General features: G+C 36.5%; 1 long non-coding RNA gene across 1 annotated transcript; it reads right to left on the minus strand.

The window, feature by feature from the left end:
• Positions 1 to 1,094: 1,094 nt before the first annotated feature.
• On the minus strand, positions 1,095 to 26,864 carry LOC122220078. The gene is made up of 3 exons (XR_006202667.1): positions 26,529 to 26,864; positions 25,334 to 25,426; positions 1,095 to 1,374 (listed from the first exon to the last, which is right to left on the minus strand). It is a non-coding gene; the product is annotated as an uncharacterized LOC122220078 (long non-coding RNA).
• Positions 26,865 to 27,445: the final 581 nt, after the last annotated feature.

The following is a 27,445-nucleotide window of genomic DNA, read 5'->3' on the forward strand; positions in this document are numbered from 1 at the left end:
TTTTGTATTATCAGACTCTTTTTGTCCACATGTGACTGAAACCCAACTTGCATGAACTTAAGCAAAAAGAAAAGATGTTTTAGTGTTGCTTTTCCTAAAATGGAAAGTGGATGCCTGCCTGTCCTAAGAAGTACTCAGACACCCAAATCAAAGGCTTTCTGTCTCCTTCTGTCATCCTTGATTTGTTCCAGCTTCCTCTATGCGGTGACTCATGGCCACAGGTAGCACCTCAGTTCACATTTCAGTTTTACCATCAGAGAGGAAATACCTTCTTCTTCAGTTTGTCTGGCTCCAGTTTTTTACCCAATATTCATTGCAAAGGTGAGGGGTAGGGCAGAGTTCAGGAAAAGGTCTTTTATCATGGATTTGTTAGTTCCTGTTTATTTATTTATTTTACATGTTTGTTTATATTTGACAGAAAGACAGAGCGTGAGCAGGGGAGGGGCAGAGAGAGGGGGAGACACAGAATCCAAACTAGGCTCAGGCTCTGAGCTATCAGTACTGAGCCTGACGCAAAGCTAGAACTCACGAACTGTGAGATCATGACCTGAGCTAAAGCCAGACACTCAAACAACTGAGCCACCCAGGCACCCCAGTTAGTTCCTGTTTAAAAGTAGATTAAAGAAGGGAAAGCTTTAAAAGGATATTTCTTAAACATTTTATTTTAACAAATTAGTTTGCCAATCTTTTGATGTAAAGCCAAAACTTTTTTTTTTTTTTTTTTTTTTTTTTTTAATTTAACTCTGGGAATATTGTTTGGAGATCTATCTTGCTCTTCTTGAAAAAAAAAAAACAGATCTTCAGGCAGCTTTTCAACTGTGATTTTTTTAAAATGGAGCAAAGACTTGAAGATATGTGCAATCAAGCTGAATGTATAATCTTCCTAAATGTTTAAGATCCCCCCCAGTTGTGTATATGGTATTTGCCATAATTTATTTGATAATTGTGTGTGTGTGTGTGTGTGTGTGTGTAATTGTTCTCCATTTTTCCAAAAACTTTCAAGACACATTTCACAAAAAGAAAACTTTCATTTTTGCTGTACTCATTTTTTGTTTAATATCTAATGAAATTGCATACTTATAATAAATAAAAAGAAATTAAAATAATTAATTAATCAAAATAAATAAAAGTGGCATACAGTTGTGGCAATAAATGCAAGTGACTCTTGATTAGCATACAACTCCAAAGGGACAACTGAGGTATGCAGACATTCTGAGAGATGCCAACCAGCCGGTGTTTAGTGGGCCCTCTGGACCAGCTGGCCTTGTTAGGAGGGGAAGGAAGAACATCTGTTGCTGTGGTGATTTGCGTTTAAGAAAGGTAATAATATCTCTGCCTTTGAATCTTCACTGTGCACAGAGGACAGACATGCACCTGTAAAAACATATAACGTAGAATGTGATGGACCTAATGAACATGTGTACCAAGAGAGCAGAGAGGAGGGAATCACTATTTCTGCTTGGAACTGCTTCTTTAAGAATAGCAAAGGGGAGAAAGGACACGGCAAGTTCCAAGGCAGTGATGTGTGAAAGAACCACGCAGAGCTTGTGGCCATGTCTAACTACTGAGAGTATCAGATTATTCAAACTGAAGAAATGCCAAAACAAATTTATGCAAATTGTGGTAATTTTAAATGTTTACCTTTAATCAATTAAAACCATTAACACACATAAAAAGTGCTGTTCAAAAGAAATCACAGGATTTATTTTAAAAAGCCATCCAAGCAGTTGAGGCCTAGATGGGACATATTAAAAATCGTACGATAAACATTTGATGAATATCCTGTCAGTGTATTTATGTGGCTGTATGTGTAATATCATCTGGAGAATAATGCAAAAGCCTAATTTTGAAGTGGTTATAAGTGTTCCACCATAGCCAAATGGCTCTCCTCCATGCATGCCTACTTGTTCATATATACCTGGATCATGGCATATTAAGGTGATTGCAAACTGAAAATGGTTGCGAATGGATGTGATGTTCAGTATGTTTTAAAGAGCCACATTAACCAAGCAATAATGGAAGATAAGAAATTATTAAGGGCCTTGAAGCTATGCTAAAAAAAAAATTGGAATAAAGGTAACAGAGAACACAACAGTTCCCCTCTCTGAAAAAAAGCTATTGGCAGTCATAAGCCAATATTGTATCTTCCCATTTTTTATATCATTTCCGTATAATACTGTGATGCTCTCCTAGAAGTATTGAATTATTGTGTACCCATCAGACTGGATAACAAATACTGAAAAATACCATTAGTTCAGTAACTTGGGATGTGGAATGATTTGGCTTTAAAGATAAAATTTTGGCTTCGGTTGAATATGAAAAATGTTCCAGAAATACTCAGCACTGCAGCTTTGCACAAATTCTGATCTAGATAAAGTATCCCAGGCTCTCACAGTTTCTGCTGTTCTTCTACATGCTTCCAGCATCATCATTCACTCTGACATAATCTACAAGGGATTTGGCCAGCAATGTCTCTCCCTATGGTGCTGTATCTTTACCCTAGCAGGTATGGCTCATGGTGATGGATGTCATAAACACACACAGACAGCATGAACATAAAAAGGTTGTGGGGGTCTCAAAGAAAAGAGTAGGCAGAGTGATGCTATTTGTCAAAGAATGTGATGATCAAGTCTATTTTCTCATAGTTGTTAATAACTCCACACTTTTTAAAGAAAAAGGGAGTATACTTTTGGAAACATTATCAGGGAGGATACCTTTTAATTGAAGGAAGTATATTTGACAGTAAGTCATGGATGGATTTTTAAGAGCGACGAATACTACTATAATGAGCACCCGTAAACTAGAAGAAATCATGAGGTAGTTGACAGCTTTTCAAGCATTAAAAACTATCCTTTTAGCCCTGAGTCATAGAGTTTGATTCTTTCAGGCTTGGCCAGGCACTGACAGGGCTAACATGTTGACGCACAACACGATTGACTGAATGGATTAAGGAAGATTTAAAAATATACTTGATATTTCTAGGAGTCATGCAAATGTAAAATTGTTTGAAATTTTGATTTTTTACTTATCTTGAAGTTTATTTTCCATATGGATTTAAAAGATCTAGTTTAAATTATTAGATTATAATGTTATAATTCAATTATTGATCAATAACATGACAGAATTTTAAAAGCCAGTGCAAAATGGAATATGGGGTAGAGATAATGAAATGTGAAGGTCATACTTTTGGATTTTTGCATTAATGATCAGACTCAGATCTTTGAATGGGCCCTGAGGTGATCATTTGTTTGGCCTTGTTTAAGAGATGCAATTGTGAGCTGAAGTTTGTGTGTCTTGTCTCCATTTACAACTTGTTCCATTTGGAACTTAAGAGTTTCTGGCTCTGCCTATATATATATATATATATATATATATATATGTGTGTGTGTGTGTGTGTGTATATATATATATATATGTGTGTGTATATATATACACACACACACACATATATATATATATATATATAGAGAGAGAGAGAGAGAGAGAGAGAGAAAGAGAAAGCACATGTGCATGCAAGGGAGAGGCAGAGAGAGAGACAGTGAGAGAGAGAGAGAGAGAGAGAGAGAGAGAGAGGGAATCCCAAGCAGGGTCCATGCTGTCAGCCAGATGCAGGCTGGAACCCACGAACTGTGAGATCATAACCTACGCTGAAATCAAGAGTCAGATGCTTAATGAACTGAGACACCCAGGCGCCCCACAAAGGGCAATATGTTTTTACTGATTTACAATAAGAAGAAATTTATTATATATCAGTATATATAAATATAAATGTATAATATAAACATAGTATTTATAGAAACATCTCTAGCTATTATACAAATATTAGTTATGTATATTATGAATCTATATAAGTTATATAAATGTACATATGAAACAAAAGCCTCGCAAAACAAACTTTATTCTTCCTACTAGTAATGCTTTTTGACCACTTTTAGGGACCAATGTGATATGTAGGGTTCTCAGATCAGTGCGTCAGCACCATCCTGGCCCAGTCTCATACAATTCCACAAAAGAAATGCTGTGCAAGCCATCAAGAGTAATTCTACTCCAACGCATGAGGCCAAGCTTACTGTCCTATAATCTATTCTATTATTTCACAATTTACAAAATGCCTTATGACCCTCTAGATTGACCATTCCCATTTTTTTTTTTTTGCCTTTCTAGCTCTCCATTTGTGTTCTGAGAAAATTTGATCAGCTCAGTTTGAATCAAATGTCTGTGCCTTCATTATTTAGCTGTAGACAAAAAGAATAGGATGTAGTCCTGGTATGATTAATTTCTATCCCAAACTTTCTGCATTAAAGGGGCTAATTCCAGCAGGTGGGTATTCTCTGAAGCAAGCAGTCACCCTAGGTATCATGTATTTAAGACATGAATATGCCTGGGATTTTGGACCCCACTTCTAAGCTTCTTAACAGTTCTAGTCCAGGAGACATTGACCAGTAGGAATTGTTACCTGATTTTACTGTAGGAGAATCCAAGAAATAAAGGATGAGTGATTTACTCGGAGTTCCATGGAGACTCCATGGAAGAGACAAGGCTAGATCCATGTCTTTTTTTTTTTTAATTTTTTTAATGTTTGTTTATTTTTGACAGAGAGAAAGAGGGAGGGAGGGAGAGAGCACAAGCGGGGGAGGGGCAGAGAGAGAGGGAGACACAAAATCTGAAACAGGCTCCAGGCTCTGAGCTATCAGCATAGAGCCCAACATGGGGCTTGAACCCACAGACCGTGAGATCATGACTTGAGCTAAAGTCGGACACTTAACCGACTGAGCCACCCAGGCACCCCTAGATCCATGTCTTCTTACTCATAGTCTATGGCACTATATTTCTTTCAACACAGTGGACTTAGAAACCTTACAGGTATTAAAACTGCTTTGCTCATATCATTTCTTCAAAAAAGCCAAAAAAAAAAAAAAAAACACCACAAAACACCCCACACAGTTTTTGTTAGGATGATGCTCTTCAAAAAGTTATGTTCCTTGCTATATATCTTATGCAATATATAATGACTCATTTGATCTTTGCTCTGGTATTCATATAAGTTTAGCAGTCTATAATTTCCTGTGACACTCCCTTTTCCTTTTTAATAGATAAGGAAAACATTTCCCTTCTTTCATCTTTTGTGTACATGTTTTGTGTATCCTTTATAATTTCTCAGAAAGATTGAAGAGCAGTTCTGTAGTGACAGCAGTAACCCAATTTGTGATCCTTCAAAAAGATTCAGTGCAAGTAAAATTATTACTCTGTGTTAACAAAGTAACATATGACACCTAATACATTTTACTCTGATCTTCATGTCCATAACTCTGGCTCTTCCAGAATTATGTCTATGAGAGTATATTTTAAAATGTGCAACAGACATTGGTCAAACTGAAAGCAAAGATTTTTATGCTTTTCCTTTTTAAAAAAAACAATTTAGAACCAATGGTGTTATGCCGATGGGCATTCTGGGGAGCATTAAGGGCTACTGGTTGAGGACACTGACAGCCCCAAGCTGAGAATTCAAAACCCTTTCTGGGTCTCAGGATCCTGGTGTAAAGATTTTTTAGTAAATATACGATACCCAGACAAGAGCCCACACTTGGTCTAAATCATGATGACTATATTAGACTTGCTGACTACCCCATTAAATCTCTACAATGAAGAATAATGCTTTAAAAGTGGGTGTGTGTATTTCAAAACAGATGTTTAATTCACAATGTAGATGACTACTTTTTTTAAAAAAAGAAAAGGTTCCAGTAGAGGAAGAAATATAAGTAATGAACTCAGCTAGAGGTCAGGAAGGAATTCAGCTGGAGGTAATCTGTTTTGTCAGAAGTTACTATCAGATTGTCATCATCATAGGAAAATCTCTGGTTTCTCTTCAAAAGTCTGAGCATAGTTTTTAATTCTTCTCTGATGTTTATTCCCACTACCTGGCTCTTCATGGAGAGGGGTTCAAAGGGTTCAATATTTTCTAAAACTTACTGGATTTAATTCTCCTCTTCCCCTCGGTGACTAAAAAGATTGCAACCTATACATCCATTGCCCTTCCCTGCCCCCATAAAATCTCTGATCCTGGTTTCCCAAGAATGAACTTTAGTTGCTTCCTAAAATTATCATTCAATACTACCAGGAATTGAGAAATCAAGAGTACTGAGTGAGAACTTTTCTGCCAAGGCAAGGGCCAAATACATCCAAAGAACATTTAAGGGTAGAGGGAGAGTGATCTGTATCCCCCCCTTCTGAAGCCTTTTGCTGCTCATGGGTCTACCCTTCCTTCAGGGGAACTTGTTCTCCCCTTTAAGGACTTGCTTATCCCAGCCTACCAGTGGATGGTAGGGCTGTTCTGTTCACCTGCTAGTTCTCCCTGCAGAAGCTGTCTTTGTCATATTTAAAATGAGCCTAGAGATAAGATAGGCCTGCACTGGGATAAGTTCAGAGTGCCTGGCTGAGGTTGGTAGTAGCAGAGCATGGAGTTCTGGGAGTGTCCAAATTATTTATCCTGATTTATAGTAAGCATTCCACTGGATTCAGGGGTAAAGTGATTACTTTATGAGAATAGTTTCCTGCAGAGAACAGCCATGAGGGGCTGGTTTTTCAGTGACACATATTAGATGATTCCCCAGGGTGGGGCAGGAATATCTCTCTGAGGAAGTCATTACTTCCAGGTTGAGCTATCAACAAACCATTCCCTGTCTTTGGTCTAATTAAACTATACACATTTTGGGGGTGGGGTATAAAACAGAGCTGCTGACATGTCAGCATTTATGCTGCTGACACAAATGTTCTGCGTATAGTTGATGTGAATGGTGCTGACATAAACCTTCTCCTTGAGAACAGCTGCTAGAGGTCCTTTTTTCACTATCTTCCAGCGGATTAACTACAAGCATTGTCTGGGCTAAGAGTTGAAGCATCTGCTACTGATTTTCCCTCCTCTAATAGGACAAACCAACCTATCGATTTTTCAATTACTTATTTCTTTTATGCCAATAACTACCTAAATTAGAGCATGGCTTCTTTTCAAGTTCGGTATTAGAAGAGCACAGTACTGACTACCTTTGTACTAGAGTCTTAGTTTGCAGGGCTTTAAAGATGACATTTAGTTTAAGGCTAGAAAATAGAGGCATGATTATTGTTGTTGCATTAAATAAGTTACACTGTAATACAGATTTCATGTTAATACGACTTTTGAATGATTGACTTAACTGACAGTTGCCACTGGTGAGAATTTTGTAGAGCAATGTGAGGAAAGCTGCAGATCTTCTTCAGGGAGAATTGTGCACCCCCTCAACATCATACACACAAATTTAAAGGGTTTAAGAACTCCTAAAGTCACCTATGAAGCAGAGGTCAAGAGCCTCCTTCACTGACATGATCAGATATGGCATTTGCCACCTACATTCAGGTGTACATTATCCCCAATAAGGATTTTTTTTAATGTTTATTTATTTATTATTTTTTTAGATAGAGAGCGAGCAGGGGAGGGGAAGAGAGAGAGAGGGACCGAATCCCAAGCAAGCTACACACTCAGCACAGAGCCTGATGTAGGGCTTGAAATCACAAATTGCAAGATCATGACCTGAGCTGAAACCAAGAGTCCAATGTTTAACCGACTAAGCCACCAAGGAACCGCCCCCTCCCCCTCATAAGGCTTTTAAGAGATCACATCTTCCCCCCTAGTATCTTTCTGTAATATTAATACTCAAGAATTTTGTGAATTAGCAGGATCTATTGGGTCTTGGAGGTGTATTAGTTCAAGTCCTCCAAAAAGCTAGTGTCAAGGCAGGATTAGATGTGCAAAAGATACACTGGGAGGAAATGCCAGCAAGGGATAAAAAAGGAGGGAGCAGTAGCTGGTAGGTGACCCTCTCAGCCTGGAAGCTGATCTGACACCTGTGAAAAGCAGAAGGATTCGATAGGAAGAGTCTCAGACCACAGTGCTATTCTAAAAAGTCTCCGGAAGGCCAACTGAAAGTCCTTGAGCAAAGGCTGCACATTAGAAGAGTTCCCCATAAGGCAGGATGGCCTGCAGCTAGTGACTCTGCCTGCCCCAGCTCTGCCTGGGAGAAGCTGAGGGTGGGAGGAACATTGTTCCAGGCATGAATGCTGTGGCAGATTCGGAGATGTGGCCCCTGGAGGCTGCCCAGCAAACGTTCCCTGTTTAGGGACTCTGGAAAGGGTATCTGAGCAGTGGTCTTCGTGGCCACTACACGGGGATAAGAGGGTCTTTGTAGGTACAGAAAACACAAGTTCTTTTTTCTCCCACTTCATTACATTTTGAAAGCTGCTACTCTTTGGCCAGTGTGACTCTACCAGCCAAAGTGTATACAGGCACAGGTAATAGAATATAGTAAAATTGTGTCTTAGTTTCTTGCCTCCGTACAATACTGTAGCCACTCTTATTGTTCAGTAAGGGGCTGGGGAGGTGTGAACATTGTCCACAGAGGTTAAATACATCAGCTTTTTACCAAAACCTTTACCTTTTGTCCTGGGGCACTCAAAACAACAAGATTCCTGTTTAACAGGAAAGGGCACATAATTAAAAATTGTTGTTTAAGGTGTGCTGTTTCAAAGGGGCACATGCACCCCCATGTTTATAGCAGCACTATCAACAATAGCCAAAGTATGGAAAGAGCCCAGATGTCCATCGACAGATGAATGGATAAAGAAGATGTGGTATATATATACAATGGAGTATTACTCAGAAATCAAAAAGAATGAAATCTTTCCATTTGCAACTATGTGGTTGGACTAGAGGGTATTATGCTAAGTGAAATTAGCCAGTCAGAGAAAGACAAACATCATATGACTTCACTCATATGAGGAATTTAATATACAAAACAGATGAACATAAGGGAAGGGAAGCAAAAATAATATAAAAACAGGGAGAAGGACAAAAGAGACTCTTAAATACAGAGAACAAACAGAAGGTTGCTGGAGGGGTTGTTGATGGGGTGATAGGCTAAATCGGTAAGGGGCATTAGAGGGAGGGAACTTGTTGGGATGAGCACTGGGTGTTATACGTAGGGGATGAATCACTGGAATCTACTCCTGAAATCATAGTATGAAATGCTAACTTGGATGTAGATTAAAAAATAAATAAGTAAAAAAAAAATTGTGGTTTAGGTATAGAGCCCGCAATACTTACCAGAGTCTGACAGAAGTCATGCTAATATCCAGTGTCTCTGTTTGGATTAAGTCCAAAGCTTGGTGTCCAGTTTGTTTTTGTTTTTGTTTTTTTATCTCTGTCCCCCCCACCAGCTATGTGGCCTATGGGCCTCTTTCTTTCACTTTTACAAAAGACACATGGAGGATTCTCTTCCCTAAACTATAGAGCAGAGAGGGGCTGCTCTCCTGTGGGCTGTGTTCTCCAGGGGAGTGAGCTGCACTAGAAGTGGGCTGGATGGGAGAGGAGGGTAAGGAGTCAGGGACAGGCTGAGGAATGCCAAAGAGAGCTCCTCTGTGGTAGGAAAGTGAAATGCTCCCAGGGCTTGGGGGTTTTTGATAAATAAAAAAAAATTACTATGCCATGCCAGACCCTGTACTAGGTGCTCAGGACATATAAGTGAACAAAATAAAAAAAAATCCCTGCCCTTTTGTAGCATACGTTCTAGCAGGGAGACATTGATATGTATGTGAACAAAATGCACAATTCAGTTATATCTAAATACATATACTCCTGTAAGCACGGCTTTTCTTAAAATTGCTTTTCATCAGCAATTGCCTCATCTGCTATTCCCAGAAGGAGAAATCTCTTCCCTCTGTTTTCTTTGTCCCTTTTAGATTCTTTCATCTTGGCTTCCTGTTTCTCCCCCAGGGAAGGGAATACTTCCTTTGCAGAAATTCATCAAGTATAACTTCCAGAAAGTCACTGACAGAGTAAAATGACCCTGCCTGTATTATTTAGTTAATATTTTTTGATCTCTGACAAGTTGGCTTTTTCAGTAGATCTTAATACATTTCCCAAAACCAGTTCAGAAAATAGATTTCAAACATAATTGGCTAAAACCAAATTAAAACACACAGGTTTTCAGTTCTAAAATCGATGGCATTAACCTAGTGGACAGGCATGGTACTGGATAAAGACAGCCACAAGTCTCACTGATTATGATCCGAAATCCACAGATCTCCTCAGTAATAAATAGGGAAAGAGATAATAAAAAGTACTCAGCTGCGAGGAAGGCAGACATTTTGATTCTCCCTTTGCTACATTAAATAATACATCCTGCAATCTAGAGAGATAGGAGGAGAAAGCCAAGTGAGAAATAATGACTTCAAGTGTATAGGGCTCACAGTTAAACCCTGACCCTATTTCAGGGCCCAGCCCTAGATCAATTGATAATACACAATTTCAGCTGGATTTAATGGAAGACTTTCTTTCTTTTTTCTTTTTCTCTTTCTTGCTTTCTTTTTTTCCTTGAGGAAGGGACTATTTAAGGTCCTAAAGGTCTTCTGGGTTCATCTTTAGGGAAAAACCAAAACTGAGTTGATTCTTATTTAAAATTAAATGATACACTTTAAAAGACAGTATCAGTGAATCCTCAAACTGCTTCTCAATCTCAACTCCAGGCCTATACATAGATTCTATTTCTAACTTCTTAAATTAAAAAAGCAAAAATTATCTTAGTAGCTATGGGCAGTCGACACTTTAATGAAACTTGATTAAAGCCAACATTCAATTAAAAGACAATGTAGGTCACAACCTGAAATAATTTACAGAATGTATGGAAACATCCTTCATCCCTGTTATGAACATTTTCAAGAACAGGTCACACTGTCTTTACTCCCTTTCCTCACTGGCTCCAGCTCTGTTCTGCTGTTTGGTGAGGCTGCTCTCCTTTACAGTGACAGAGGCTCCATCCGTCCATCTCTGGCTCATCTTCAACACTCTCTGTACCTTTGGCCTCACCCTCTTTTAAAATTGCTCTTTTCTTGGCTCCTGTGACCATCTGTTTTCTTGGATCATTTCATTTGGCCTTTCGCAGATTTCTTCACTGCCTCCATTCTTTTCCTCTTTTCTTAAATAGAGGCAGAATCCCCAAATCCAGGCATTGGTCCTCTCCTCTTCAATATCATCCATACCATAACCTCCACAGCTGTGCTTTAAGCCCCAAACTTTTCTTAAAGCATCAGCTCTGAATTGGAATATACAACTACCTGCTGAGCATCTTAAAATGGATGTTCCTCTGCATATCATGTTCTGAAACAGTAATTCATTTTCTGTCCCCTTCTTACTCTATGTTTTCAATATCATCTCTTTTTGTTCTTTCCGTCTCTTGGGCCAGAAAACTTGGTCAGAATCATCTTCGAATCCTTCTTCTCTCTCATTCTCTACATTTAATCACTTGGCTACTTGAATCTATTTTTTTTTTCATAATTATGAATTTCCATTCCCAATGCCATTTTTCATAATTAGGCTTATAAGAGGCGGTCTGGATTACTATAATAGCCTTTTAACTGGAATTCCTTTTTCTCTCTCCCTTTCTTTAAGAAATACTGATCAACTCCGTGTCATGTGCTGACATCGTGCTGGAAGCTTGGGAAACAAAAGGAATTAGACCAGGCTCCTTCTTTGAAGAGCTCACAATGCAGTGGAAAAGAAAGATGTGAAAGATACTCCCATAAATCATTGCACACATGGATGGTGTGTAGGTGGCCCAGAGAAAGGGGTGATTTTTTTTTTCAGGAAGTGGGCAGAGGACCTTAACAAGGGCTTAACACAGAAGGTGGCTTTGGGGCTGAGATTTGTGGGATAGGATTTCATCAGATAGAGAGTCATGAAGAGGGCATTCTGGGCCAAGGTAACAATGTGCACAAACTCACAGACACAACAAGGTGTGAGGTTTGTTTAGCAGTCTGATGTCACTGAATGCAGACTAAGTGGGAGCAGGAGACTGGACAGTGAGTTGGGCTGGACTGTGAAGTGCCTTGAATGAGGTGTGTGGGTTTTGTTCTATAGAGACTTTGGAACCATTGCTTTCACTTCCCACATCTAACTAAATACTGAATTCTGAATACAATCAATACACTGATGTTTGAATCTAATCTATTTTCTCCAATGCCACTGACTCTGTTTTGTTTCTGCCCCGACTCTTGGGGGCTTTTGGCCAAATTCCCCTTTATAAGAATGAGAACATTTCTGTATCCAATCCTCAACATTTAATTAACTACATTTTCCTTTTCTTATAGAAAACAAATGGGATTTGGCAATATATGGCAATATCAGGATCTGTGTGCAAATTTCTTAGAAGACAATCTATACACACACACACACACACACACACACACACACACACACACACTTTTTCATTAAAATATGGTTGTCTGAGAAATGTCCCCATCTAGAAATTTTGATTGCTTATTGTTTTTGGCTACTACAGAATGGAGAGATAGTTCCTCATTGGTCTAGCCTCAAATAACATTATGAGTAGCCCATGATTTCTGCCAGCCACTTATGCCCTAAGGGATATAATGAAAAGGGACAGAACACCTGCCACTGCCCCTGATGTGAATGGGAAGCAAAGTCCTCCAGGTCTGCCTTTTTAGGAGGAGTATGCCATACCTCCTTGGTGGATCCTAGGCTGCTTGGACTTTTGCAGTACTCCATCTAGGGTATTCTACAAGGCTGCTAGTATCTACTTGTCCTGAGTAGAAAATAAATGGAACTGGAGAACAAATCTTTGTCCAGTTTCAAAATGTCCTTTGGTGTTTGAAAACTTCTGTCCCATTTTTTATTATACAGAATCAAAGTAGGCCTATCTTAGAAAAGGGAACATCCCTAAATCCCTAATTTTGTAAAGATTTTTAAACAGGCTCTCACTATGCCTCACCCAGTTTGTTGTGCTACAAACTAACGATCTCCTTGCTTCCTGTCTTTCTTCTTCTGTTTATTTTACATTTTATTCTCTGATTTTGCTATTTAAAATGCATACCTTCCACTTGTGTGTTTAAACATTCTAGTATGCCTCTTGTTACTTATGGGATAAAGTTCCAAATTGCTTGTCGTGGCATACCTTGCTCTGCAACCTCATCACCCCTCTTGACTCAACACCACCATATGCAATTTCTAGGAATAACCCCCAATGTATGTAAGAACTGTATAATGTGTGCCTCTATCAGAGATTCTTGCTGCAGTTAGGAATTTGTTAGGCTAAACAACCCACTAGGGAGTCTGTAGATTGATTTCTGAAGGCCCCTGAACCTCTTGAAATGAATCTTACTCATTTTGAGTAAGAAATATATTAGAGCATTTTTCAGGAGGATAAGCTCCATATCTTCTGTAAGATTTTCAAGTGGGCCTTTATAATCTCATGGTTAAGAACCACAGTAAATGTATTGAGGGCTTGGGCACTAGATAATCAAATTTGATAGAATAATATACAGAGTAAGAATGGATGTCAGTCAATGTTTTAGTCAGTTCATCAAGTCCAGAACCTCATAAAATGTAAAAGCTGAGGCCCAGGGAATTACAATAACTTGTCTGGCATTATTTACACACCGAATAACACCATTTAGATTTCATTGTGTGTTATCTTCTCTATTGTTTGTTATTTCATATACTAATATTACCTTTTCAACCACAACAAAGTGGAAGCTACTTGAAAGCAAGAGCCTTTCCTTGAGGTGCTGCTGCTGCTGCTAAAGATAATTTTTGAGGAAACTGACTAAAAACATGACTAATGGCACAGGCTAATTATTAGTAAGCATCAAACCAAGATATAAGACATATACAGTGTTCATATCGCTACTTCTTAATAGTTAGAGAACTCAATCTTCTCAAAAATCCTGGATTATGAAAATTTACTTATTTAAATATAATACACTCAATAGATCAGGCAATTTCCAAATAAGCGTGAGATTTTTTTAAATGAAGTGTTCTTGAAATGATGGATTCACATATTTGCAGATCTGAGAACACTTGTTTTTCATGTTACCCAGTGGATTTATGGAATGATTAAAGAAAGAAACTGCCATTTACCTGAGATGTATTTTATTAAGCTATGGGAAGCAGAGGAACTTGCTTCACATTTTTGTTTAACCTTTGCCAGATATTTCAAATCCTCTCATCATTTTACTGATTTATAAAAGGGCTTAGGAATGGTTTTATTTTGTTAGAGAGCTAAAGTGCCCTCTCCTGTTTCTTTTCTGTCACTACAGTCAAATATCAGTTAAGATACTTGATTTAATAGAAAAGTTGTCCTTATAGAAATAAAAGCAATAAATTCATTCTGATAAAACTAAATTAAAACTATGGATTCTAATTATAACAAAGGAAATTATCATTAAGTAAACATTTACACATTTTGTAATTTGATCTGCAAGTAAAATCCCAAATATTTGTCTTAATCATGTTTTTGTCACTTATGTTTTATATTAAAAATGCAAATTCTTGTTTATAGAGAACACTTTCAACTTTTGACATTTATGTAGCCTAAATTGTTTACCATGTTGACTAATATCTTTTTTAAAAAGATGAATCAAATAAATATGTTTCCAATTTAAATGTTCAGAAGCACAAAATCATTAAGGAGGGCCAATCATGATTTTATTCATGTAATTAACTAAATTTACCACTGAGAAAAGAATCTCCATCTTGTTAAGATGTTGTGTGATTAATATTCTGAATAACCTAAAAATACAACTTTTGAAGCTTGTTGCAAACTTAAATTTTGACTAATAATTATGTATACTAGTTCGCTTCACTACAAGATCTCAAGTTAGGTCAGATTCATTTCAACTGCTATTACTAACAGCATAATTAAAAAAATAAAGAAATGTTATCTCCAAGTCTTAATATTTCAGTTATCTACATGCTCAGGGGCTTAGAATCTGTAGAGAACATTCTTTTAGGAGTTCATAAATCTAATCACTGCAGAAAATTTCTCTCTTTCTCACTCTCTTTTTCATAAGACCGACTATTCCATCACTTCCATGGTTATTAAAATTTTCTAGCTGTTGGTAACTATTCAGTTCTTGCACAAAGACACAAATCCTGGCTGCTGGCCTTTTGGCATCTGCTAATATTTTCATAGACCTCAACTGAACTTTCAGTCTGTTCATCGAATTTCAGAGGCTGACAATAGAAACCACTTCTATTTGTCTTTTAACCCTTCACTTTTAATCCTTTCCATAATCCACTTGAAAGTACTGTATTAGCCAGTTTACGGATAGACAGAGAAAAGAAGAAAATCTATTGTCTCTCTGTAATGTTTGAGTTTCCCTTCCCTTTTCATCCAGAGAAAAGCAAATTAAGCAAACAATCAAACTGGGGGCAATACGGTGCATATAACTAAGATTAATATTGGATGAGCCTTAAACTTATAACACAGTCATTTGAGCCTCTCCTGTGTGCCAAAATTAGTCAGCAGAAGCAGCTGTAAAAAGCACATACAAAAAAAGGGGAAATGGCTTAGCAGTGAGGAGCAGAAGCAAGCAGGGCCTGCAAAAGAATAGTGAACTCACACTTAACAAACTACAGAACTAGAAATTTGCCATAACACACAGGTTCTTCTTGGGTTCGTCAGTTAGGCACTCCCACCTTTTCTGAAGCCCTGGGAAGAATAGTTTTCTGTTTCCCTTCCTCACCCTCACGGATTCTTACTCCAAGGGAAGAGGCATGGCCTGCCTGTTTGGTGACTGTTCTGCCCCTGCTTCTGAAAGGTCAGCAGGTCTGGATCAGAGCTCAGACCATCTCAAGGTAGATGGAAGGCCGGTCTCTGCATCAGCAGTTCTAGGTGAGAGGGCCTCCTTTGCCTAGTGGCCCTTCCTCAGGTAGGTTAGCCCCCGGGCGAGGGAACCCTATCATGGACATACTGACATAAGCTGTAGTCTCCAAGTGAATGCTACTGGTAATAAAAATGTTAGGTGGACACCTGGAAAATGATAAAGGTCTGATTTATTATGATGCAGTTGGTCTCTGCCATATTTTCCCCTGTGTTCTGAGAACAGTTGTATTGTCAGCCAGTGAGCCTGTAGGGTAGGTAGTCTTGGCCGAGTTTTATAGCATGTCCACACTGCAAATCCTCTCAGCCAATGAGGTTTGTTGTCTGTTTGTTTTTATTTTTAACACGCTATACTGAACGCATGGCTTCTGCCATGTGTGTTGTTTAATTAGTTGTGCCCAATTTTTCTGACATTTGTGTTTTGGCAAACCTTTTAGACTTATAATGTCATACAACTTTATGGAAGTAGAAAGGTGGAACCAGTTGCAAATAAGAGAAGCTTATCATGATGCAAATTAAAAATGAGTTTTATATGGCCTTTAAAGGAATGTTTGCAGGAACACAAGATAAAAATAAGTGACAATTTGGAATTGGTGGAAGTTCTTTAAAGACCTGAGGAACATAATAAACTTTACGGCAGTCAAGAAAGATTGACTAAGAGTCATGTCAACAGTAGATAGAACATGTGTACAGATTCATAGGATTTGAAGAAGAGAACAAGTGCTGGATGCCAGAGGCAGCCTATCTTTTTAGGAATTAAGCTACCCTGTTCCAGTCCTAGAATCAGCCATTTCTCCTAGAAGCCTTGGTTTCATTTAGTGGGACCGAAGTCTGGGTGCTAGGTTTGCTTGTTGCTACTCTGGCCTTTGCTCTTTGGCCCTTTACAGTGAAGAGAACCAGGATGCATATGCACATGTATGTATATGCCGGCATACCAGTATACAGACACCCATACATATACACATGTGGATGTACATATATGTGCACATAAGCTTCATGTAAATATTTCCTAAAATCATGAGTTTACACCAATACCTCCGGTTCTAATACACTCCCAATGGGTTCTTTCTTGTCTTCCAGCCTTCCATATTTGTATATCCTTCTTCCATAGTGAGAATTCTAGTTTCCAACAACATCAAGCCATTTACTCATTTGTTCGATCCTTTATTTAGTACATCTAAAATAGTTTCAGAATTGCTTTTCCCATGACATTAGAATAAACAACGTACTAAGAAGAGTTTGGGATTTATTCGTAGTCTCACTCTCCATGTACCCCAAGATAAGGGTATATGGTCAAATACTGTGTTCCTCTCCCTCCCTCCCTACCTGTCTCCCTTCCTTAAGTGTGGCTATAGTATTCATGTGAAATACAAGTAGGCTTGTGTGTTTCAGTTTGCTTTCAGTTTTAACAGTTTCCTTGTATTCTTGACTTAATTTAATTTTTTGAATATGTAGAATAATAATATGATTTTGAAAGTCAAACAGTACAAAAGGGTATAATCTGAGATGCTTCACTGCTTCTTGTATTCCTTCTACACAGTTTCTGCAACCCCTTGTAGACAACCAATTACATTGTCTTCAGGTTTGTGCTTCTTGTGTTCCTTTTTGTAATGATAAGCCATTGTGTGAATTTGAAAGTTTCCCCCTTATTTTTACACAAAAATTAGCTCACTAGATACTTTTTTATGTATTTTTCTTTTTTCACTAGTAATATCTTCTGGAAATCATTCCATACCAGCACATAGATCTCCTCCTAATTGTATTTCACAGTTGCATAGTACTCCATTGTGTTGTGTTTCATAGTTGCATAGTATTCCATTGTGTGTACGTACCATCATTTATTCAACCAGTCTCCTACGCTTGACAATGACAAATAATACTCTGTGAATAACTTTGTGCATTCGTGTTTTTCATATTGTTGGAGGTAGATGTTCAGGAAATATTCATAGAGGGAATTCTGTGTTGTGGACTGGTTTTTTTGCATAGAGTTGGTTAGATGGTATCAAATTCCCCTTCCTAGCGGTCACACTATTTTTCATGTTGATCAGCAATATACGGCAGTGCCTATTTTTCCACCACCTCATCAACAGAGTATATTGTCAAACTTTTGAATTTTGTCAATCTGACTGGTGAAAATAGATTTCTACTGGATTTTTTCCTCAATTAAAAAAATTCTTAATCAATTAGGCATTTAACCCTTTATCTGTGACATGCTGTGAATATTTTTTCCCAGTTTGTCAGATGTCTTTGACTTTGTTAATGTTTTTGCCATGCAAAACATTTTATTAGTTTTAACTAGTAAATAGTCAAATTTACTAACGTCCTCTTTTACTGTATCTGGGACTTTAGATCATAGCTAGAAAGCCTTTCCTTATACACACACTTTAGAAGAATTCACTTATGTTTTCTTTTGGTACTTGTATACTTTTATTTTTATATTTATATCTCTGATCCCTTTGGAGTTTATTCTTGGGTGTGATGAAAATAATGGATCTGCTTTTACCTTCTTCCAAGTGGCTATCCAGTCATCCCTATGCTATATGTTAAACAGAGCATCTTTGCTCCAGTGATTTGAGATACCTCTTTTATCATAAACTAGATTTGTATATGTAGTTGGATCACTTTCTGGGAGTTTTATTCTTTTTGATTGGTCTGATGGCTTCTTCTTGTGCCAATACCATACCATTTAATAACTGTAGCACATTTTTATAGCTGGTTGCAGTTCTTTCTCTTGTCCCCCAACCCCCACTGCCACCCGCCACCCTACAGATCTTCCTATTCAGTAATTTCCTAGCCATCCTTGTGTTATTTTTCATTTTTATTTTTTAATAAAACTAAAATTTTAATCAACACAAAGGTCACTTTCACTATATTATTATTAATGAATCATACTTAACTTGGATTATGGGAAATGCTTTTGTAAATGGAAGAATGATAGCCATTTTATTCCTTCTCTTTATGAGTTGAGTATATAAGAAAAATATTTTAGTTTAATACAGCCTTGAAAAGAAGTTAATTTTATTGCCTGGTTCGTAGTATCTTCTCATTCTTCTTACTTTTCATCTCTCATCAAAAATCCATCCCACCAAGGGGGAAAGAAAACCATGCCATCATCGTGTTCTGGTAGCTTCTTCTTCTGGACTTTACAGTTGAAAACAATCTTTTATCTCATCACTCTTTGAATTAGTAGAATCCTCTATTGTATGTATTTATGGTTCCAAAACTAACTCAAGACAATTGTAGCCCACTGTTTCTGCCTTGGGATTATTTCTATACTGACATGCCCCCTAAAAGAAACCAGAGAAGATTAAACCAGCCCTGTTTTATCGTGGTAAAGCATGCTACTTTAAATTAGAGTAAGTAAAACTATGATCAATTTTCACCTGCTTCGAATCTGTGATTCAAGAAATTATATCTGTTGACCCCAGTGTTCCATGAAGATCTATTATGCCTTAAAAATTCAGATCCTATTTTTAAAAAAGGCAGAGAAAAGGGGTGCCTGGGTGGCCCAGTCAGTTAAGTGTTTAACTCTTGATTTCAAATCAGGTCATGATTTCATGGTGGTGAGATTGAACCCTGTGTCAGGCTCAGTGCTGGGCATGGAGCCACTTAAGATTCTCTTTCTCCCTCTGCCCCTCCCCCAATGCATGCACGCAAGCTTTCTCTGTCTAAGAAAAAAAAAATTTGGATCCTATAGAATTTATGTTTATCATCATAGTACATTTTCTTTTGTTTCTGGCATAAATTAGCATTTAAAAAATTATATTCCCCATAAAGTTCCTTCAAAAAGAGAACGATTCTCTCATTAATTGTGGAAGATATTTTGTAATCTCAAACTCACACCACATATTTTAGTTGATCAACAGAATTTTACACTCTATTGACACAGTCTAAGGCTTTAAAAAAAAAGCACTCAAAAAATAAAAGTAAAAGAAAATAATGAGAATGCAGCTCAAAAAATGTATCACACCAAATTAGACACTAAATTCTATGTGTCTATGAAAAGCCAATGGACCATTTCATGAAGGCTTAACTTTTCAATCAGAAGAGATTGCCCCTCAATGCTAAAGAACTTTCATTTTAGAAAACTTTGTGATTATTCTTGCTGTTGAAACTTTTAAGCATTTTATCAGTCAGTTTAATGTCTTTTGTGAATTTTCATTTGATATATTTTCCCATTTTTTCTATTAAAGTCTTTGTTTAATTATTTAAGAGTGTCTCACATATTATGTCTATTAATCCTCTCACTGTCATAAATTTTGCAGATATTTCCTCCCAACTATTATGTGTTTCCATATTTGGTTTGGCATATTTTGATGCATAAGGTTTTAATTATCTTTATTTATATCAGTCCTTTGTATTGTGGATTTTGAAAATTCCTGTAATGCTTAGAAGATTTTCTCTCATCTTCAGATTATTTAAATATTCACCTATTTGACCTAAAAAATGTTTAACTTTTTAATCCAGCTACAATTTATTTTACTGTACAGTATGAGGTGAAGATCTAACTCTTTTTCTGTTAACCAGTTGTTCTAGTACTAATTAAAGAATAATTTATTCTTTATTCATTTATAGTGATCTTTATCATAGACATAATTTTGTACGTAGGCTTTCTTTTCTGTTTCAGTGATGTATTTGTCTATTCCAGAGACAGTACTATCCATTTTAATTATTGTAGCTTTGAAAATTTTTCAATATCTTGGCAAAGCAAGTCTCTCTCAATATACTCTTTAAAAATTTTCTTGACTATTCTCACGTTTTAAAAATAGATGAACTTCCATGTAACTTAACAATTCTTTTTTTATCCAGAACACACCACATTTATTCATGTTCCCTGGAAGACTTTGTTGTTTTGTTCATTTCAATCTTTGTATGTTTCTATAGGTGATATGTTGGGTTCTCTTGGCTGGCTCTCTGCTCTGATTTCATAAAGTTGAAATCATGGTGTCCTTAAGTCTGCTTCTTTTTTGGAGGCTCTGAGGATGAATTAGCTTTCAAGATCTTTCATTTTGTTAACAGAATTTAGTTGCATGTGGTTGTGCAAATGATGTTTTCGTCTCCTTGCTGGCTGTAGGCTGGTGGTTGTTCTCAGCTTCTAAGCTCTGCCTCCATTCCTTGGCTAACAACCCCCTTTCTCTGTCTTCAAGGACAGCAATGGCTAGTCAACCATTCTCATGTTTTGAATCTTTCACACTACCCCTCTACCTCACTTCTCCTTTGCTCCATCTCTCCACACCTCTCTGACCCTGTGTGTTTATTTTGCATATGAATTTTAAGGCCAACTTATCTAGCTCTATAAAAAAGCCCATTGGAATTTTTATTGGGATCAGATTACATTTGAAAATTAACTTAGAATTGACATCTTGATGATGTTGAGATTTGCTAATAAAGAATAAAAGATGTCAGGCTCCTGGGTGGCTCAGTCAGTTGAGTGTACGACTTTTGCTCAGGTCATGATCTTGCGTTCGTGGGTTCAAACCCCGCATTGGGCTCTGTGCTGACAGCTCAGAGCCTGGAGCCTGCTTCTGATTCTGTGTCTCTTTCTTTTTCTGCCCTTCCCCAGCTCGTGCTCTGTCTCTCAAAAAATAAAATAAAACATACAAAAAAGAGATGTCTTTCCATTCTTTTAAGCCTGTTTCTGTGTCTTACAGAAGTATTTTAATAGATTTTTTCATACAGATTTTGAGCATTTCTTGTGAAATTTGTTCCTATTTTATATTTCTTGTTGCCATTGTAAATGGTTTTGTGCATTCATTATATTTTCTAGCTGGTTACTATTTGTGCATATGAATGCTACTGATTTTTACCTGTTAGGTTTATATCATGCTACCTTATTATTTTATTGTTTGAATTCATTTTATCTTTGATTCTCTAGGATTTTCCATGTATACTATCATGTAATCTGCAAACAGAGGTAGATTTATTTATTACTTCTGTACCTCTGGTTGTTTTCTCCCATCTGATTGTATTGACTATTACCTTCAGACAATGCTAGATACCAGTGGAGATAGTGGGCTTGCTAGCTTTGTTACTGACCTCAGTGGGAATCCCTCTAATGTTTCCCTGTTAAGTAAGGAAATAGCCATTCCTTACTATTTTCCTGATAGTTTTTATGAGGAATGAATACTTAATTTTGCTAAAGTCATTCTTCAACACATATAAAGAAATTCATATCATTTTTACCCATAGACATTACAATGGTAAATTAATTTGTCATCTAATATTAAGCATTTTTACATTTAGTATAAACCTTATTTGATTCTGTTGTATTTTTTAATGTGTTGTTAGAGTCAGTTCAGTAGTACTTTATTTAAAAATTTTTATATCAGTCTCATAAATTATATTGATCTACAGGTTTTTGTACTATGTTTATCAGGTTTAGATACCCATGCTTTATGTGGCTTCATAAAAAGAAGTCAAAAGTCATTCTTGACTTCTTATTGTCTGAGACAATTTATGTATCATTAGGATTGTCTGGTCTCTAAAGGTTTGATAGAATTCTCCTGTATGATCATCTGGGCTTGATGCTATCATGTGGGGTAGCTAGAAATTTGTTCCCAGTTTTGTGAAAACTGGTCTAAATTTTCTACATTTACTGGGATCAGTTTTGGTACACTATATTTGCTTAAAAATTTATCCATTTCCTCTAGGCTTTTGACTTGATTTGCATAAGGGCAAATGACTTAAAATTTTTTCTTTTGCATCATAATTATCCCCAACTTATAATTACTCATTTTGTATATTTGTGATTTCTCCTTCTTTTATTGATTAAATTAGCTAGTGGTTTGTCTATTTTTGTTTATTTTTCTAATGAACCAGGATTTTTATTAATTTTGACCTACTGTTTTTCCATTCTCTATTTCATTAATTTCTGATTTTAACTCGAATAATCCCATCTTCTAATTTCATTTGATTTACTTATTTTGTTCCTTGTTCAGTGTTTTGAGTTGGGAATTTAATTATTTTTATTCTTTCATTTTTATTGATCTTGGTATATAGGGTTACAAATTATTTACATTGCTTTAAGTGCATTCCATAATTTCTGGTATATAGTGTTTTTATTATTGCTATTTTTTCAGAAATACATTAATTTTGTTTTATTCCCATTTCACCCAAGAATTACTTCATGAAAAATCTTTAATTTCCAAGTGAGATGTCTTTCATTTTTTGTTTAGTTTTATTTTCCAGTTTTAATGTATTGTGGTCAAATCAGTTTTAGTATTTCATGTTATGGAAACTATCAAAGTTTTCTTTGTGTCCTAGAACAGTGTGGTTTACAAATATGGCCTGGAGGTCTGTGGTCTGTACCTTTTCTTGTAAGTTTTTTAAAAAACATAAATGGAGAACTTAATGGAGTATTTTAAAGCATATGCAGAGTGTAACAATCATGAAGTTAGGAAACACCTCCACCTCAAACTTTTTTCCAGTGACAACTTCTTTCTCCCATTTTAGAGGAAACCACTCTACTGACACTTATAACAATTAGTTTCTTTTCTTTAGTCTTACCACCTAAATATAAATTTCTAAACAATATGGTTTCATGTTGTCCACTTTTTACCTTATGAAAATAGAATAAGTTTTTAAAATAAAACTTATTTTGAGATAATTGAAGAGTAACATGAAATTGTGAAAGATAATACAAAGAGATCCCATTAATTCTTTCTGCAGTTTTCCTTACTGGTAGCATCTTGGAAACCTATAGCACAATTATTACAATCATAATATTGACATTGATACAATCAACAAATCTTACCCAGCAAGACCTTCAATTTTCTCCTTTTCTTTCCCTCCATCACCTCTTATCCAAGGAGTACAATCTCTTTTCTCTCTCTATAATCCTCCCCAAGAATCACTGCCTCTCTGAGGGTGCTACTTTAAGCCTTGAACATTTTCAAGCCCCTTCCCTGTAGCCAGGGCTGCGAATTACCAAATCCCAATGTGTGTTTGATAATTTATTGTAGGTCTCACTTCCCCCTATTGGCCCCTCACCCCACCTCTCTATGCATACAGGTTCACTGAGATGGTTTGCAGGTATTGGGAGCTTTGTCAGATTTTTTTTTTTTCTCATAAGTGACTTGAAAGTTGCAGTGTTTTCTGTTCCCTAACAATGTTTAAGTCATAGATCCTGTGTAGTTTTATTTGTTCTTCTTGTTGATTGTAAGGTTATTTTGGGAATGTCGTGAGGAGATTTGGAATCAAGTTACTGCTATTGTTCTTCAACCTCATTTAATCTCTCTAACAGCTCTGTGAGTACTATCACCTCTCTGTCCTTTGAATAGGAGGAAACTGAGGCCCAGAGAAGTGATAGCCAAGAAATTGGTAAGTGGTACACCTGGGAATTGTTGATACACATTTAATAAACTCTCAGGGTTGAAGATATTGTAACATTTCTGTTGCTTAGATCATTGCTATAACACACACACCCATTGTGGCTACTGAAATTTCTTCTTGAGTATCTCCAGCAATAATGAACCCATTGCCTCCAAATATTTGGATTCTGTAAAATGGCTAAAAAGTTTTTTCTTGTGGTGTGTGTTGAATTCTACTTCTGTGTGTCTTTAACTTTGGTTAAGGTTATGCCTTGAGGTCATCAAGGTTCAAATCTAAACCCCTATCTTAATTCTGGTGCTTTATTGTTGGAAGTCAGAAATGCATCCTACTCTTCAACAAAACCTCTTTGAATCTCCTTTACCAAATGGCCACATTGTTTTAGACATGTCCTACTTTACTTATATCTCTATAGAAATAGACACAAAACTACTTGGAAAGTCTGACCAACATAAAATAGGACAATGTGTTCTCCTCTTCTGGACATATCATATATTAATAAAATGTCATTGTATATATAGTGATTTGTTTTGTTTTGTTTTACCATCATGCCACTCTGTGAGTTGCAAAGGTAGTGGTTAGGACAAGCCTCGAGTCTTTTTCCACATTTGCTGATGACAAGTCACAGGTCCCTACGAGGTCCTTGTACAGGTAGCTGTCTAATCCCCAAGGCTGGACTTCTACATTTATATCAACTCATTTTCATTATATCCAGCCTTGCCCATCCTTTTGGCTTACTAGGCTTACTGAGATTTTACTGGAGCCTTGATTCATGTACTGTAAGACTCTGTCCTCTCGCTTTCTTTAAAAAAATTAATCATAAGTCCAACAATATTTTTATCTTAGTGAACTTAAAGATGTGGTGTAGGGCAGGACTGAAACAGAGTCTTGATGCCATTCAAATCTTCCCTCTAAATTGATGACTCTTAAAGTGGTATGTTTTAAGGTATGTAACAAGTTATGGGTAGACTATAACCCATCTTCTTTATCTGTTAAACAGTAATACACACCTACCCTAAAATGTAGCTGAACATTTGATGATCTTGTAAAACTTAGGATTCTTAGTTTTGATTTCAGATAAATGGGTCAAGTAATTTCTTTCAGTAGACTTTTTTTTCAGAAAGTCTTCATTCCCTGTCTTTCTACCCCCTACCCTAGTATGGTTAATCAAAGAATAAAATTTACACATGTTATTTTTTATAATAGTTACCATTGTTTCTTTTGGTATCACCAGCGTAGGTAACATCACACACTTTCTATTAGCTCTTTATAAGCATGTATTGGCACTTTTCTTTTACCTTAGTGTTTTTTTCCTCCTTGTTATGCTGAATGACATGCCATTGGACAACTGGTTGCCTATGTTCTCCTTACATAGATTGTGACCTGATAGACTGAACAGGGAGGAATCATCACATAAGATGAGCATAAAAAGATTATTTCTAATTAAGATAGCAATTAATATATATTTTGCTGAAGTATAATTAAAATACAGTGTTATATTAGCTTCAGGTGTACAGTATAATGATTCAATAATTCTATACATTTCTGAGTGCTCATCAAGGTAAGTGTACTCTTAGTCCCCTTTATTTATCTCACCCATTCCTCCCTCCTACCTCCCCTCTGGCAACCACCAGTTTGTTCCATGTATTTAAGAGTCTGTGTTTTTTTTTTTTTTGTATTTTTGTATGTTTTGTTTCTTAAATTCCATATACGAGTGAAATAATATGGTATTTATCTTTTTCTGATTGACTTCTTTCACTTAATATTATACTCTCTAGGAACATCCATGTTGTTGCAAATGGCAACATTTCATTACCTTTTTGTAACTGAGTAATATTCCATTGTATATATATCTCACATCTCTTTTATCCATTCATCTATGGATGAACACTTGGATTGTTTAAATATCTTGGCTATTGTAAACAATGCTGTGATAAACAAAGGGGTGCAGACATCTTTTTGAATTAGTGTTTTCATTGTCTTTAGGTATAAATACTCAGTAGTGGAAATACTGAATCATATAGTAATTCTATTTTTAATTCTTTGAGGAATCTCCATACTGTTTTCCACAGTGGTTGTATCAATTTGCATTCCCACCAACAGTGCATGAAGAGGTTCCTTTTTCTCCACATCCTCACCAATATTTGTCATTTCTTGTGTTTTTGATTTTAGCCATTCTGACAAGTGTAAGATAAGATCTCATTGTGGCTTTAATTTACATTTCCTTGATGATTAGTGATGTTGAGCATCTTTTCATGTGTCTATCAGCCATCTGCATGTCTTCTTTGGAAAATGTCTATTCAGCAATGAATATATCTTATAGCAATTTATCTTCTGTAAAATTCTCCTACATAATGCACACCCATATAAGCTTAATACAGTGAATGACCATGTTGTTCTACATGGAAGTTCAAGGATTTTTAAATGAAAGTTGGCCACATCTGTATTTATATCAAATCCCAACTCCCAGAATGAAACAACCAAAAAGCTCACCGTAATTAAGCAAGTCTTAGACCAAATCCAGGGCCTACTGGAAGAGTCACACTGCACAGCAGTGTCATTATAGTCTTTATTTGCCAGTTGCTATTATCAACAGAAAATGCCGATGCTGTTCATCAAGAAAGTCTTCATCCTTTAAGATACCTTAAAAATTTAACACATATGTAGATTAAACAAAAAATGATTGAAAATGGTATCCCAAAACAAATTTGTATACTAATCATCATTGTTTAATATGAACAAAAATCTTGGTATGTTTGAGATATCCCAGATTTTGAGTATTTTAATTAACAAATGAGATATGACTTTTATTTATGTACTTACTTTTTATTTTAGAGGGAGAGACAGAGTGTGTAAGTGGAGGAGAGAGTGAGAGAGAGAAAGAGAGAGACAATCTTAAGCAGGCTCCATGCTCAGTGCAGAGCCCAAAACGGGGCTTGATCCCACGACTGGGGGATCATGACCTGAGTCAAAATCAAAATTCAGCTACTCAACCAACTGAGCCCCCAGGTGCCCCGAGAAATAACTTTTAAAATGTTCATCAGTTTAAAAAAATAATACTTTATAGAATGTTTTTGAAATGACACAATTATAATGAGCAGACTAGTGACTGTCAGGAATTAGAGATGGTGGAGAGAAGAGGGGGGGAGTAAGACCATAAAGAGTGAGATCTTTGTGATGATGTAATAGTCTCTATTTTAATTGCAGTGGTGCTTACATGAATCTATACATCTAATAAAGTGGTACAGAACTACACACATACATGTTTTCTAGTTTTGATAGGGTACTGTAACTTTGAAGGATGTAACTATTGGGGGGAAACTGGATGTACATAGGATCACTCCATAGTATTTTTGCAACTTCCTAAAAACCTACACTTATTTCAAAATAGAAAGTTAGAAAACAACTAT

This window comes from Panthera leo, chromosome B2 (assembly GCF_018350215.1).
Source record: "Panthera leo isolate Ple1 chromosome B2, P.leo_Ple1_pat1.1, whole genome shotgun sequence".
NCBI classification, from domain to species: domain Eukaryota; kingdom Metazoa; phylum Chordata; class Mammalia; order Carnivora; family Felidae; genus Panthera; species Panthera leo.